The following is a 17,602-nucleotide window of genomic DNA, read 5'->3' on the forward strand; positions in this document are numbered from 1 at the left end:
GTTAGTCTCCCGTGAGTCTCTCAGTAGGACAATTTTTTTATTTGTTTGTTTGTTTGTTTGTTTACTTATTTACTTATTAAACAGACTCCACACCCAGCAAGGAGCCCCGAGCGGGGCTTGAACCCACAACCCTGAGGTCAGGACCTGAGCTGAGATCAAGAGCAGGGATACTCAACTGGCTGAACCACCCGGATGCCCCGGGGCCAACAATTCTTTAAATTGGCTTTTTCCTTGTGGGTTTTATTTTTATTCTCCGTGTTAGCCAAGGGCATTTGTAGGGCTCATTTATTTGTGCCTTTGGGTTTCTTTCTTTCTTTCTTTCTCTCTTTCTAAAGATTCTGACAGCTGAGGGAATAGTTGCTCTTCCCTTTTTGAGACAAGACTACAGTGGTAATTCTAAGAGAAAACAGTGTCAAGCTTGGATGTTTAAAATCCCATCGTCACGCAGAGCCGCCCTGTGCGCCCCTGTGCGCCCCTGTACGCCCCTGTGCGCCCCTGTGCGTCCCTGTGCACCCCGCCAGTCGCTGGGGCTGTGCTTCCGCGGTGCGCGAGGAGCAGAGATGGGGAGGAATCATCCGCGAGGGTGGGTTTGGTTTCGTAACAGCTAAGGAAGTGACAAGTCGCCAAGCACTATGTTTAGAGTCCCCGCGAGTCCTCTTCCCCGCCTACTCATCATCCAACCCATCAGCAACCCTTTAGGGGCTCCGTGTGAACGCCCGCCTGCACCCTCCTACTTCCCTCTCCGGGACCGGCACCCTGCGCGCAGCCACCGCCCTGCCCCGCACCCTGGGCACATCTGCCACAGTGACCGGCCTCCTGGACGCATCTGACCCGCACCCTGCAGGCACCCACCACCGTGACTGGCACCCTGGGCCCATCCGCCACCGTGACCGGCACCCTGCACACAGCTGCCACCGTGACTCGCACCCCGTGACCCGCATCCTGCCGCGCAGCTGCTACCATCTCCCACCTGGACTATGGCAAGAGCCTTCGAAGTTCTCCAGCGCCACTCTCAACCACCACTGCTCCGGGCAGCAGCTGAGTTCTCTTTCAGTAACACACAGCCTGTCAACTGGGGGGCAGCCCCTTCTAAGGGTGTCCCATCACACCAGAATAAAATCCAAACTTACTCCTTACTCCCCCCACCCCACCAAAACGGCCACCAAGTCTGGATACAGAGCACCTGACCACCTCTCCCACTCATGGGCTGGATCTTTGCCATTCCTTAAATAAACAAGCCAGAGCCCCCTCAGGGCCTTGCTATGCTGGCTCCTGAAGGTTGGACAGCTTTCCCCATTGTCTCTCTCGGTCTCTCCCTCTCCCTGTCTTTGGTCTCTGGTTGTAGTGATCGCCCACCCTGAGCTGCCACCACGGTCCCATTCCTACTCACTCTCCATCCCTCTACGTCGCTCTTAATTTTTCCTGCAGAGCATGTAATCTATCTGAAATTACTGTATGGATGTCAGTCTCCCCCTGGAAGACAAGTGCCCCGAGATCGGAGCTTTGGGGACATCGCTGCAGCTGCCCGTCACATGGTATGCTCTTGGTCAAGACTTGTGGGAGGAACGGATTCTCCAGCTTCTGAGGACAAGGGTTTCTCCCGTGAGCTACTTAGGAGTCCAGGTGTCCTCCCCGAGGAGACTCTCTCTCGAAGGCTGGAAGGTGAGGAGGGGTGTCTAATGGGAAGGGACCCTGGAGGTCCCAATCGTGTCACTGAGGCTCCTCTGTCATAGCAGACTTGCACGGTCACTGAGACGGTGACCATGCCAGCAATCCCCTACTGCCTGTGCCCTAACGGTCTTTGGCAAGAATGCACACTCACTCGAGAACACAACACACCGGGAGCACCTGCTCCTCGGTGAGGGAAACCAGAACTCCAGGCCCGAGTTCGGACGTCACAGACTCTGTCCGCCCTCCCTGGCTGCTGGCGCCTCACCCTGACCCTACAAACTCTACAAACGGGAGCCCATCATGTGGGAAGGACCATGGCAGGAAACCTGCATTGTGGGTCAGAAAATCTAGGTTTGAAGTCATGAGCACTGACACTCCCAGCCTGGTGACTTTGGCCAAACGTCCAATGAGCTTATTCCCTTCGCCAGGCAGGGGAGATGATGCCACCCATGTTGCAGGTTCTGCGGGGGCGCCGGCAGGATCTGGCCGCGGGGGAGCCCAGCCCACGGCCGGAGCCCAAGAGCTCAGCGCATGGCAGTGCCTTGTCATCCTTCAGACCCCATAGCCCTTTTCCCTCTGTCCTTCAGACACTCGAGAAAGAAGGATCTGGCAGCATGCCCTCTATGCTTTCTCATCGATATCTAGGCTTTTCAGGTTTGTTTTCTTAGCTTCACATAATCAGATGAGTTATGCCTAATCAGCCAGAGATGTGGTCTTCTCTGGATAGTAACAGCTTTCGATTGTGCAAACACATTGCCTCTGCTGCATTTTATTCTCAGCTCAAGCTGCTTGCCTCAGAATGTATCAGGAATTCTGTTTCTTAGCAACACCCCTCCCACAGGCCAGGGAAGACAGAACATAATTCCCTCTGGGCCTTGGGAGTCGGCTTGGAATAGGGAAAATGTGGCCAATCTCCCCTTCGAGGCAGAATCAGAAATCAGTCGGCCACCTTTGAAAGACAATACAGCGGGGACCCTTCAAAGGAAAGCTTTTGAAAAGCTTAGCACATTTCTCATCCTGGTCCCTGTTGTTAGGGGGCCGATTTTTTAGAAGGATTACAGAATTTTAGTGTATGAGTTTGAGCCTTGTTCTGCCTGATTCAAAATTAAGAATGAAGCTTTTCTGGTGCTGAGCTCTTTCCCGTTACTACCTCCAAGTCCATCTTCCAGGAAAGTATAACAGCTTTCTTAGCAGCCGATATCAGCAGCCCTCTTCAGTTTTATAGTCTGGATTTCAGAAAATAAAAGTTTTACACTTGCAATCAAGTATAGGATAAGCTCATCGTGCACGTCCAGTTCACCTGAAGGTTAAAATTCAAGCAAATCTAGTATTTATCTTCTCACCTACTTCTCCACCAGCTGGTGATATTAGCTTCTACGTATGAGCAAATTATTATGTCCCAGGCATTCTCTATTTAGCTCCTCAAGGGCTTTATTTCCTCCTCATAAGATCCGTGTGAGATCGTTATTATCAATTCTCATTAACTGTAGAACTGAGGCTTCCAAAAGTTAAGTAACCGGCTCAAGGTCACCCAGCAAGTAGGAGACTCATTCACTTAAGTGATAACGTTAATCTTTACTCTCCCGTATTTTACTCATTAGTTCCCTTTGTGATTTTGTGTTCTGCTCATCGCTGCCTTTTACCTAGTCTGCGGCATCCGATCGAGGGAATAAATAAACCCATGTGGGATTTTTACATTTCTAGAAAAGGAAGTGTTCAGTTGTGCACGCTAAGGGCACGTGAACACATCTGTAATTACCACTCAACCCTTTGATGCTGCACTTGGACGCAACCAAGAGGATATACTGAATGAATCCCACCCAGGAAACAACCAGCCAACAAAACAAGAAATTCCAATGAGCTCTGCCTTATTTTCTGAACCAACCAGCTTCTCGGCCACCAGCGCCAAGGCGTTTTTTCAACTGTTTGATGATCAGGGTAATTTACTATGTCTTCTCTGTGTCTGCGATTCTGTCATGTCCCCTGGGTAGCTAGGAGACCGGCAAAACAAATGTGGTCACGATTATTTAAAGTGTGTTCCCATCTGATGGGTCTAATTTTCTCTTAGACACCTGACGTTTGAATGGCTATCATATTCTATGACTAAAAACAGCCTTGTGATTATCATTTAATAAGCCATCCTTAACTTCAGCACAAATACGCCAGCAAATACACTCTCTGGTTGCTGTCGACCCAGGGCAACAAGCATGTTACCATTTTGCTCTGCGTTCAGTAGTGTCTTGAGAGGGCTCTCTCTATTTATGTGTGTGTGTGTGTGTGTGTGTGTGTGTAGATATATCTGTAGATCTCTAATATATAAAACATGTGTGTAGGGGCACCCGGGTGGCTCAGTGGGTTAAAGCCTCTGCCTTCGGCTCAGGTCATGATCTCAGGGATGGAGCCCCACGTCGGACTCTGTGCTCAGCAGGGAGCCTGCTTCCCTTCCTCTCTCTCTGCCTGCCTCTCTGCCTACTTGTGATCTCTGTCTGTCAAATGAGTAAATAAAATCTTTAAAAAACAAAAACAAAAACGTGTGTATATAGTATATATCATATATAAATATATATTTATATACTTATTATATTAATATATTTGTGTATATATTTAACATAATACACAATTTATACATTTATTTATATATGTATTTATATTATATCATATACATATACATTATATATTTATTTTATATATTTATATAAATATTATGTATTTCTATATTATTATGTGTGATTATAATTATATATAATTATATATATACATTATATGATATATATATTATATAAAATAGAATCCCAGAATTCCAGTATTCCGGCCCAGTGGAATGATGCAAGATCCATTAAATACACATTTCTCCTTCTTTCAGCTACCCTGAGATATCAGCCCACTGTTAGAGGTATATGACACTCTCTTAAAGGGTCATGAAATGCTCAGTGTTTCACAGACATGTAAATCAGAATAAAAACAGAACTTGTACTTTGAACACCCAAACAGCCCACGAGTGAATTTTTCTAGTAAAGGAGAGAAAACGCGCTATGGGAAACTTTCACCCCCTCTTTTGCCCTGGACGTTGCAGGCAGGCTCACGGGAATGAAGTCTATGGGCTGTGACGACAAAATGAGGACCTAGTACCTCTCTGTGGGGCAAAAGATTCTCAGCCCCAGATCTTGGCCTCATTACAGGTTGCCCTAAGCAGCTTCTGTTTTCTAAGGTGGAGGAGGGAAAATGATGTTCTCATTCAGAAGTGAGTCCCATGGGCATGCCCAAGGTCATCTAGGATTCTCAGCACAATTATAATTCCGTGCTTTTCTGATCCATTGACCAAATGTAACTGACTGCCAGCGAGAATATCAATATAAGAATGACCTTGACTTACCTCTAATTTACAAAATGGGACCCCCGCTGACCACCCTCAGACTTGCCGCCCATTAGGCTGAAGATGAGGCTGGTGGTCTTTCTTACTGCAGGTGTTCTCTAATTACAAGCACCTAGAGATCGACGGCAGATAAATCTACCACCCCTCCCCACCTCAAAAAAAATTTGTTTTTTAATATATAGCCAAGCCCGAAAAATTCTCGGGGTGTCTGGGTGGCTCAGTCAGTTAAGTGTCTGCCTATGGCTCAGGTCATGATCCCAGGGTCCTGGGATCGAGTTCCACATGGATTGGGCTCCCTGCTCTGCTGGGAGCCTGCTTCTCCTTCTGCTGGCCACTCCCCCTGCTTGTGCACCCGCTCTCTCAAATAAATAAATAAAATCCAAAAAAAAAAAAAAAAGAAGAAGAAGAAGAAGGAGGAGGAGGAAGAGAAGAAGGAAAACTCTTTAAGTTTCAGAAATAAAGAGGGGATGCAAAGCCAGAGATTAAATGCACGAGCTAACACCAACACGGATGGTGGTAGGGGGTTTTCATGGCTGGGGAATGAGGGTTCCACACCCACAGAAGGCAGCTCCTTGAGTCCCATTCAGACCAGGAACTGGATCTGAATTTTTCACATCATGTCCGCAGCCCTGGAAGACTAGTCCTTAAGTATAGGGGACCAAGAAAACCTCAGCCTCAAGGAGCCTTTGTGGTGTGTTCATTACTCCGCATCAGGTTAAATAACAAAAGGTTCTCCCGTGAAACTAACTTGAAGCCAACCCACCGTGCACAGGATTCAAATTAATTTCACCCTCTTCTTAGAGGGCGCTCCAGCTGAAACTTCAATGTGAAAATGAATTCTGGAACCTCCGGGAGCCTGGTAGCTCTGTAGGGGTATTTCCTAGATGCAGAAGTCTCACACCTGAAGAACTATCACCTGCTGAGGACAGCTGTAAAAATAACATTACCCCCTTCGGAAGGAAAAGAGGCGTTACCAAGAGAAAGCACCGTAGACCGGAGAATTCGCCCACGAACTTGAGACAATTTAACGAAAAGGAATCATGAAGTAGGAATGTTAACACAGGGGTCAGGAGAAACTGAACAAGGAACAAGGATACTTGAACAAAAGGGAACTTCTAGAAACAAAAAGAGATGCAGTGAAATTTAAGAGCTGCACAGGCTGGATAGCAGGTGTATCTAGGAGACCTTGGAAGTAGTGAAGGGAGGAACGGTTCAGGAAAATGAAAGTCTAGTCCAGAGACCGTGAAGCGGTAAGAGAAGAGGCGAAGAAGAGATCACAAAAGTCGAACAGGTCCCGTAGGAGTGCCAGGAGGGAAGATGGCAGAGAATGAGGAAGAGTCAAGTCAAAGATAGAACAGGGAATAATTTTCCAGAACTGAAGAGAGATACGAGTCCACAGGTTGAAGAATCAACACTGAGTCCCAAGCAGGATAAATACAGAAGTCCCAACCTGGTCACATTGTCAAGAAACTGCAAAATGCTGAAGACAGAAAATAACAGGGTAAACGTGAGAGAAAAAGACACCAAATCCATCACCCACAGTGGAACAAAGAATGACCGAACCTCGCATAACTTTAGAGGCCAGAAAATGATGGAAGAGTATCTTAGAAATGCAGAGGAGGGGAAACGCTGTCCATGGAAAAGCTGTTAATATACATGTTTAAAGTGTTTCTGCATGGGGTGCCTGGGTGGCTCCGTCGGTTAGGTGTCTGCCTTCGGCTGAGGTCATGATCCCAGGGTCCTGGGATCCACCCCCATACTGGCCTCCCTGCTCAGTGGGGAGTCTGTTTCTCCCTCTCCCTCTCCCTCTGCCCCTGCTCCTGCTCTCTCTCACATGTGCATACTCTCTTATAAATAAAATCTTCAAAAAAAAAAAAAAGTGTCTCCTGTAAGCTAGAAAGAATTTTCCCCAAAAGGAAAAAAAATGGGCTGCAGGTAATGAATAGTACTGTTTGCAAGACTGGTAAATAAGCACGTTGGAACATAAAGGAGAACAAGAAAGTGATTCGTGTGTATGGGAGGAATGTTAAATCCCAGCTGACCCGTCCTTGGAGGTGGGCAGTGACCAGAAATTCCAGAGGGAGGGGACAGGTGTGCAAACATCCCAGGGCGTGCAGAGCCCTGTTAAGCCGGCGTGCATGTCATATGGGTTTTCTTGGGCTGCTAGAGATTAACCACAAGCTTGGCTTCCAACCACAGCGATAGACCACCCCCACCACCACCACCACCACAATTGTGGCAAGCAGAGTCCAAAAGCAAAATGTCAAGAGGATTAGTTCCTTCTGGAAGGTCTGAGGAAGAATCTGTTTCCGTGTCCCTGTCCCAGCTCTGGGGGGCTGCCCCCAGCCCTTGGCAAGCCTTAACCGGTAGCTACCGCCCTCTGATCTCTGCCCCCATCTTCGTATGACCTTTGCGTGTGGCTCTGATTTCACATGGCTTCACATGGCTTCCTGTCTCTCATAAGGACACTCTTCTTTGGATTTAGAGCCCATTCTAATCCAGGATGATCTCATCTTGAAACCCTTGCCCTATAAATATATCTGCAAAGACCCTTATTCCAAACAAGGTCACATTCTGAGGTTCTGAGTGGACATATGTTTGTGGACTACAATTCAAACCGGTTAAGAAAAATGTAAAAGTAGTCACTAACGAAGTTTTGTTCTGTTTTGTTTAAAGTGGAATGTAAAAATTCTAAACAAATAGAGGGAATAAGAAATAAAGAGAACAATCCCCCTGAAGGTAGGAAAGGAGACATAAAGACCAAGTAAAAGTTTGGCAAAAGGTGATGGTTGAGGGGCGCCTGGGTGGCTCAGTGGGTTAAGGCCTCTGCCTTCAGCTCGGGTTGTGATCCCAGGGTCCTGGGATGGAGCCCCGCATAGGGCTCTCTGCTCCACAGGGAGCTGCTTCCTCCCCTCTCTCTCTCTGCCTGCCTCTCTGCCGACTTGTGATCTCTCTCTCTCTCTGTGTCAAATAAATAAAATCTTTAAAGAAAAAAAAAAAGATGATGGTCGAAATCCAAATGAATGAGAAATTACTTTAAAGGTAAGTAATTTGAGACGCAAATGTTAAAAGATTCAGATTTGGTTACAAATGAACAAACCCAAAACAACATATACCATTGCCAATGAAAATATTTACCGACCTGGGTAATACTCTCTTTACTATCTTGTCGGCACCATAGCTTCGCAGAAGTACTACATTCTCATTGGATTAAGGTCCTAGAAGCATTTTTACCTGGGTCAACATGAAGAACGGACTATAGGGGCACCCGGGAAGCATAGCTGGAGAAGCATCTGACTCTTGATTTCAGCTCAGAAGGTTGTATCAGAGTCGTGAGATCGAGCCCCGCGTCAGGCTCTCTGCTCAGCACAGTCTGCTTGAGATTTTCCCTCTCGCTCTTGTCCCCTCCCCCTGCACACTGTCTCTCTCTCAAATCATAAATCATTAAAAAAAAAAAAAAGAACAGACTAGAAACAGAGGCTACAAAACAGAAAAAAAGGAAAAACACCGCTTTCAACTCTGCTTCCCCCCGTTCTAACGGTAGCTAAGAAGTCACTTTTTCTGGATCAGTTTCAGGATTGTTGAAAAGTAGTTTTAGATGGCTTGAAAGATTAACAAAAGGTTCAAGCTGTGAGATTTATTTTTTGATCCCTCACTCATCTTTATTCTTCTTCCAATTCTACATCTTAGTTAAGAGAAAGAAAAAAAAAATTCTCTGAAATTCCAGGCTACAGAGAACAGATCTTGTTACTGAGCCGGGTAGACTCTGACTGATTTTCAACCGTGGTGAGCACACATTCTGAATGCACAGTATGGGCCAGATTTAACGAGTTCGGAATACAAAAAAGGTCACTTCCATGCACGCACACACACATTCAAAGGACAGCTCCTACGATTTTATGTAAGAAGAAGTACACATTGCAAATAAGATATAAAGTACAAATTTTAGCACAATAATGATGTCAAAAAGATGAAGAAATTCAGCTGCACTGTGTACTTTTCCTCTAAACCTCATTTCAATCAAAAAATGAAAGAGCCAGTCCTAACCACCGTGTGAACTAGGGTTTGATGGGGGTGGGGGGCGGGGGTTAGCGGGGAGGGAAGGGGCACAAGTAATATAGAAGCAATTTTCATTCAAGATCTCTCTCAGTTTTGGGGCACCTGGGTGGCTCAGTCGTTAGACATCTGCCTTCAGCCCAGGTCATGATCTCGGGGTCCTGGGATCGAGCCCTGCCCTGGGCTCCCTGTTCGGTGGGAAGCCTGCTTCTCCCTCTCCCACTCCCCCTGCTCATGTTCCCTCTCTCGCTGTTGTCTCTTTCTGTCAAATAAATCCGTAAAATCTTAAAAAGAAAAATCTCCATTTTTATTAAACCTGAAAGTCAGAAACACCCCCCACCCCAACCGCCGTGCTCTCCAGATCTGTTGAAAATTGGCTTTGTTTGCCTCTCCCCCAAAGACTGTTTCTATCCCTGGCTCACTGCATCAGGCTTGACGGTCAACTTATTTACTGAATGTGTGACTTTATGTGTAAAGTGCCCCCAAATTTATTTTCCTTCTGCCATAAATGCTGTTTCTCTTAACTTTCTGATACATTGACAGGCTGGAGGAGTTTAAGTTCTGCGAGTCGGACCCAAGGGTCCCTTCGTGTCGTAGTGTGTGCACGATACATTTAGTTGGGGCCTAAAGAAAAGCCATGTGTTGTGAGGATTATTACCAGTTCCCTTATTTGGGCTTTCAGCACAAATTGCCTAAGGGGTTGGAGTATGCAATCATGGAGCACAATATCATTTGAATAAACACCCCTGAAAAGCTAATTCAAAGAAAGACTCCTCCCTAAACTTGCCCCCCACCCGCGGCCAGCCACCCTCGAACATCACTTCGTTTGTAAGGCCTATTCAAGTGGCTGGGAGACCAATTTCAGCAAGTGGAACATGTGATTCTATTTCAGGAATCACAGCGTCTAAATTTAACCCGAAAAAGCGGGGCAATGGGCAAAAGCAGGGAGAAGATACCAGAGTCAGATCAGCTGGCACAGGGAGAACAGCGTGGGCTGGCAACAGGTTAAATGCTCATATTTCTACTTTTGTACATTATGTCTCTTCTCCGTTTCCTTGTTTTGGATGGTGAGCCACAGCTTTGCAGGCAGAATCTTCCATCGTGCACAAGTTCTGTTGCGCACGAAGGGTGCTGCCTTAAGTAACCTTGGAGAATGATCGTCGGATTGGAGACGGCAAGGCCGAGGATAGAGAGAAATTTTTAAAAAGAGAGAGAAATGCACTTGAGCCCTGTATTCTGTGAGGTCGATTTCTTGAGGGGGTACTGGATTAGCATTTCTGAAACTGCCTTAGATGTACACCAGGGTTGAAAAAAATAATACGTTATAGATAATAGGAGTCGGGTTTCTCACGGACAGAGAAAGAAGCTGCAAAGAAGTGAAGGGAGAAAGCTGGGATGAATTCTGGGGTGCTGGATGAGCAGCTGCAGACAGAAGCATGAACTCAGATTTATTTTTCAGCACTACAGATGGAGAGGTAACTGTAGATCGGGGTGTGTGCCTGGGACGATGTATACTTAAGCACTTCTGACCATCAAGTCTTGGGTTCTGAATACCATTCCCCAATAAAAGGAACGGGGCTCCTTGGAGAAACGGCGGGTTCTTTAGGGCTGGGGTGAACAAATGCAAGACGAGCCTGGTGTGTTCTGTCATGACAGAAAGTAAGGAAGCCTTGGGGCGCCTGGGTGGCTCAGTCGCATTAAGTGTCTCCCTTCAGCTCAGGTCATGATCCCCAGGTCCTGGGATCGAGCCCCCACATCGGGCTCCCTGCTCAGAGGGGAGCCTGCTTCTCCCTCTCCCTCAGCCACTCCCCCTGCTTGTGCGCGCGCTCTCTCTCTAATAAATAAAATTTTAAAAAAGAAAAAAAAAAAAGGAAGGAAGGAAGGCTCAAAAGGAAAAGAAATTCAAAAAGATGTGGCTCCCAATGACCAAAGCTAGAACGATCTGAGCAATGAAACATAAATTATAGTATGCGATTGTAACACACAGAAATACATATCCATGAGACTATGGTGAAAAATGACTAAATGAGGGAGAAGGGACAAATTTCCCTTCTATTAAGAATTCCAGGGACGACTGCTTTCAGCTCAGGTCATGATCCCGGAGTCCCGGGATCGAGTCCCGCATCGGGCTCCCAGCTCCATGGGGAGTCTGCTTCTCCCTCTGACCTCCTTCTCGCTCATACTCTCTCTCACTGTCTCTCTCTCAAATAAATAAATAAAATCTTAAAAAAAAAAAAAAGAATTCCAAATAACAGGGGCGCCCTGGGTGGCTCAGTTGGTTAAGTGTCCAACTCTTGATCTCAGCTCAGATCTTGATCTAAGGTCATGAATTCAAGCTCCGCTTTGGGCTCCATGCTGGGCATTGAGCTTCTTTAAAAAAAAAAAAGAGAGAGAGAGAGAGAGAGAGATAGAATTCCAAATAATATATGTAGATATCCCCCTCTAGGAAGTAGAGCTTAGTTCCCTTCCTCCTTGAGCAAGACTTGAGCTTAGCAATTCACTTCCAAAAAATAGCCTATGGAATGGAAAAATGGAAGGTGTCCAACAGAGAAAGAAATCTGGCAGACACCATCATAACCAAGTGTTCAAGGTTAATATCACCATGTTGGCATCACGTAACACCGGATGAGACATAATGAGAATGGTATAGCACCTCTGTGGTGGTCTTCCCTAGAAAATCACACCCCCAGGAAAACATGAGAAAATACCAGATAGATCCACACTGAAGCACTTTCTACAAGATATCTGACCCGTACTCTTGAATCACATCAAGGTCTAGGAAAACCATCAGAGGTTAAGAAACTGTTACGGACAAAGGAGACATGATGAACAAAGAAAAGGTGGTATCTTAGACTGAGTCCAGGGACCGGAAAAAGGACTTCAGCGGAAAAATTGAAATACAAATTAAGTCCATAGATTTGGCTAACTGTATTGTACCAACGCTAATTTCTTAGTGTTGACAATCTAGGTTTCCATAAACAGGTACCGCGTACATCGGATGTTAGTGTTAGGGGAACCTACATCATAGGGACACACAGGAATACTGCCTACCACCTTTTCAACTTTTCTGTAAATACAAATTACTCCAAAACATCCTATATATCCAAAATATCCTATAATCCTTACTAATTGGTACACGTCACCTGTGAAATAAACAAGTCACAATTTGACTACGTACCGAGACCCTGAGAGGACTATCCCTAATTCTCCCTTAACACTCCAGTATAAACAGGTCACACTCACTTAAATTCATTCTTGACCTAATTCTCTTCTCAGCATCTCCTGAATTTTAGCTACCACCCACTATTTTAAGAATTTGCTTGTCCTGAAAGAATTTTGAGATTTAAAACGGAACAGGAGATCGAAAACACAACTTAACATTAACTGTGTATAACGGGAGGCAAGAGGGGTGGTTTTCTTTTTGCTTAGCTCCCCAAGTCTTCCACAGTGAGTGGATATAATCATCATCATTTGGCATAGTGCCTGGTACAGCAGAAATTCGATATTATCAACTCAACAGTGCACTGGTGTGGCAGGAACTATTAAAGAATCGAGGTGGAGATGGCTCCCAGAACTGTGCCCCAGCCTCCAGCCATAAAGGATGGGGCCCAGTGGGGGTGCCATCAAGGCTCTGTGGACCAGAGGCTCCAGTGGGAGCTGATGATCCTCATGAAGTCTGCCAACAAGGGAATTTCAGCCTCGTCTCTGCAAATGGGTGGAAGGCGTCCACAGAAGTCTGGGGAGCCCTGAGGTAGCAGCTTTTCCTGGGGTTCCGTAGTGGCCGCTGTCACAGCGTGCCCGTGGGGGGAGCCTCCAAGCCCTGCAACTCCCCACCACAGGGACACCGTGGTCACAGCTGCCTGGACATCTTGGAAGACAGGGGAACTGCCCTGTGTAATGTCAAGAACCATCCCACTCTCCAAGCAGAGTCTGCTGGGAGGACCCAACACTGGCAGCCCTTTGTGAACATAGGGTGGTAAATTCTGGAAACACCCACAACTTTGAGGTACCTGCAAGAAACGTCCTCAGAGCAGGTGTCCGTGTAAGAGCCTTGACCCTGGCTGTCTGGCCTCACTCCTTATGTTGTCTTTGTATTTTTCCCTAGATGTTCTGTTATTTCAAGGTGTGGTGCAATTTTTTCTCTTTGGTTTTTTAATAGTCTCCAGTTCAGCCCTCGTAATGACTATATTAAATAAATATATATATAATTTTTAAAAGATTTTATTTATTTATTTGAGAGAGAGAATGAGAGAGTATGAGAGGGGAGAGGGTCAGAGGGAGAAGCAGACTCTCTGCTGAGCAGGGAGTCCGATGCGGGACTCGATCCCAGGACTCCAGGATCATGACCTGAGCTGAAGGCAGCCACCTAACCAACTGAGCCACCCAGGCGCCCCTATGTTAAATAAATATATTTTTAAAAAACAAGATAATCAAGGTGTCAGGTATCTGCCAAGTTTTTTACTTTTTTAAAAAGATTTATTTGCAGGGCGCCTCGGTGGCTCAGTGTGTTAAAGCCTCTTGCCTTTGGCTCAGGTCATGATTCCAGGGTCCTGGGATGGAGCCTCACATCAGGCTCTTTGCTCAGCAGGGAGCCTGCTTCCTCCTCTCTCTCTGCCTGCCTCTCTGCCTACTTGTGATCTCTGTCAAATAAATAAATACAATCTTTAAAAAAAATGTATTTGAGAGAGAGCTCCTGTGTCGGGGAGGGGCATGGAGAGAGAGCAACGGAGAGAGGGAGAGAGAGAGAGAGAGAGAGAGCGAGAATTTCCAGCAGGCCCCACGCTCAGCACAGAGCCGAACACAGGGCTTCATTGCACAATCCTGAGATCATGACCTGAGCCCAAATCAAGACAATCTTTAACCAGCTGAGCCACCAAGTGCCCCGCAGTGCCTGCTAAGTTTTAGAAATAATTATCATCACAAGTGGTATCATCTACAGAGACATTAAATTATAAGGAAAAAAAGATTTTAAAAATATCACTCCTAGGGTCAATTAGTCCTGGTTATCTGTTACGTAAACAAAGGAAACCGGCCATGAACAAAGCCGTATTTGGTCTTTTGGAGAAGAATAAAATAATAGATAAGGCTCACATAGATCTAAAATAACCAAGGAGAGACTTCACATTACAAGAGACTGATTACTGAGAAGTTGTGCATAAAACTTTCCTGTAACAGACACAATCATTTTTTTTTCCATATTAGTTTCTGGCAATCATGACAAATACTTTAAACCACTCCACTCCCTGATTCACATTAAAGTATACAGTGGTTAATAACCATCCAAGATGTTTTAGGGGAACTAAACACCAAATCCTTCCTCAATATGAATGTGTGTCTTAAATGTATGCTTTTGTAAGTTTACATTTTCAATTTTTTAAAAAAAGATTTTATTTATTTGACAGGGAGAGACGCAGCGAGAGAGGGAACACAAGCATGGGGAGTGGGAGAGGGAAAAGCAGGCTTCCCGCAGAGTGGGGAGCCTGATGTGAGACTCGATCTCAGGACCCTGGGATCATGACCTGAGCCGAAGGCAGAGGCTTAACGACTGAGCCACCCAGGCGCCCAAAGTTTACATTTTCAATTTTTTAAGGCAGGGCTCTGTGTTCATTTTGCAAATCAGACATAATTATTAGATTAGGAAAATAAAACTGAGGTAATTATATTAAGCTGAGTTCAATTTAGGAGAGCAAATCTTAAAAGTACGTTTACAATAACATGGTGGCATCCAGGAACCAATGATTTTACAACTCCCACAACCCCAAATTACTTAAGCACGAACATTCTGGAGGGTGTTGTGCTAAGTGGAGTTAGTCAGAGGAAGACAAATACCATATTACTTCATTTCCACACGAAATCTAAACAAAACAGATTCTTAAATGCAAAGAACACACTGGCGGTTGCTGGGGGGAGAGGGGGATGGGCAAAATGGATAAAGATTAAGGAGAAAGAAAAAAAGGGACATTCTGATAGTACAGAGATGGAAAAAAAGGACAGAAAGTATCTTGAAGAAACAATATCCTTAGGACGGAAGACTTTTTCTTTATCAAATTCTCAAAAATGTAATTTTCTTATCCTTACACATTTGGAAGATTTCCTCTTGAACGCTGATGGTGGACACCCATAGAACCAAGGGATGGAAGACTAAGGTTTAAAAGGATTCTGTTGGGAAGATGACAAAGTCAGTACTTGTTACTGGTAAAGCAGTTTAATGATTCAAGCAGGAAAATCCTATACAGCTGGATATTTCAGTTTATGGTTAGAGGTTAGATATTCTAGTCGGAGCATTTTTGACCTACTAAAACTTTTTGTATTAGGAAATTTACATACAAGACGGCAAGGACTACCCAGATTTGACCACTGAAAAGTGGAAATGAATTGATGAAATTTACCTTCACGGTAAATTGTATTTACCTATTTTATAAATACTTTATAAATATATTTACGTATTTGTATTTAAATATGTATTTCTGACATACTTCTGATACCTAATACCAAACCAGTTAAAATACAAGAGTTAAGAGTTAAAAGCAGCCACTCTCCCATGCACTGAACAACAGAAGTCTTTCTGTAACTTAGTTTCTGTGGTCTTCACTGGAAAAGAAATCAGAACAAACTGTACAAAAACCATCTTTTTTTACATATAAGTATGAACAATAAATGCTATCTCTAACACTTCTCACGGACCGTAAATTACCAAGTAGGTATCTTTTAAAACAGAAGCACACCATCAAAGCATTAAGATGTCATCAATCAAAGATGAAGAGTTCATGCGAGGGGTGCCCAGGTAGTCGTAAACCCGACTCTTGGTTTCAGCTCAGATCATGACCTCAGGGTCATGCGATCAAGCTCCACGTAGGGTTCCATGTTCAGCACACAGTCTCCTTGAGGTTTCTCCCTCTGCCCCTTGCCCCCCCACCCCTCCCCCCACACACAGCTTTCAAATAAATAAAAACTTTAAAGAAAAAGAGTTAATACAAATACGCTTGTATTTGGTGCAAATTTAATTTTATTAGACCTTACAATGAATGTTGGCGTATCATTTTCCATTATGTGACAATTTATTGGCTGGCATCTGAATACAGTACTTCTGAAAAATACACAATGGGAAGTGACAAAAGGGAGAAACTAGTTGTTTAGTGATATATGAAGGCGGAAAAAAGAAAAAGAAAAAAGAAAAATGAAAAAAGGATGAGGACCAATTAGTTTCTTTAGGATCTAACTCTAAAATGGTTAAAGTTCCAAGCAATAATGCTGCTGTCGCAGTGTCCAAGAAGATGGTTATTATCTCATCTGGCCCCCACAATTCTGATAACTACAAGGATCGTTTTTCCTCTAAAAGTCAACCTAAGGTTTTAGCTGGGTGACAGGATTTTGAAGAGCGACCTTTTCATATATAATTTAAAGAATTTTCCCAAGTCACAGTAGATGGGGGTCTCTAAAATATTATACAGTAAGGTAGTCACTTTACAAGTGAGCACGTAACTTCAGAGTCAGAATGGGCACCAGGTTTATTTTTTGCTGATTTGGGTTTTATGCCCCTGTCGGTTTACAGGTAAGAAAATGACTCTTTTTAAAAAAATCTAGAATCCACTTGTCTTTATAAAGTAGACTGGTATCTCATCTGAGCAAAACGACCATTTCTTTTCCAGGAATGATCACTAGTGGAGCATCTAAAATTCAGCAGGCCTCACGGGGCATTTTTACAGAAAGGGAATCAGAACTTAGAAACTCCAGCCAACATCACTCGCTACAGTGTGGTTTAGTTCCACTCACACCAGTACAAGTAGCTCATTAAGCATTACTCACTTGTGGTTAAAAAAAAGTAACAAACGGACATATCTTTTTTAATTCAGTCAACAACAATTGTGAGAATACTTTCTGATAAAGGCCTTAACGATGTCTGAGGTCACCTTTTATTAACCAACCTCCTCCAGAATGAAACTGTGGACCACTCTGAGCTATCAAACCACTCGATTTGTCAAGAGCTCCTAACAGCATCTGGGGAGATGGCAAACAGAGGAGAGTCGTATCCTAACTGAAATAAGGCATTCCAGTTCTTGAGACTGAAGAACACTTTGAAGTGATCCATCTTTAGCGGTGGAAAAATGCTACGTGAAGAAATCCTGAGTTCCACTAGAGCCGCACGATTTCGGTTCACCCGTTGGATAGTGTGAGGTGTGCAGTACCAAACGAGCACGTGAGCCCTCTTCTCCCCGCCCGAGAAAGGAAGGGGAAACGTCAAATCACTGGAAAATTCCACTGCTCATCTTTTACCCCCAAATTACTGGGATCCACTAGTGTTGATTTACTGCACATACAGAGTTTCCCTTAAAAAAAAAAAAAAAAAAAAAAGGTTGCCCATGCATACGTACCAGAGGGTTAGAAGCAAATGATTTCAAAATGTTGATGTCTGCTATTTCTAGAATGTGTGTCTAAATCACAAATGGTTAATATATGTGGCAGTCCAAACGTTTCACCAAATTTGCCCGCGGTAAATACGGG

This window comes from Lontra canadensis, unplaced genomic scaffold, assembly GCF_010015895.1.
Source record: "Lontra canadensis isolate GAN:19392208 unplaced genomic scaffold, GSC_riverotter_1.0 scaffold126, whole genome shotgun sequence".
Classification (NCBI taxonomy): domain Eukaryota; kingdom Metazoa; phylum Chordata; class Mammalia; order Carnivora; family Mustelidae; genus Lontra; species Lontra canadensis.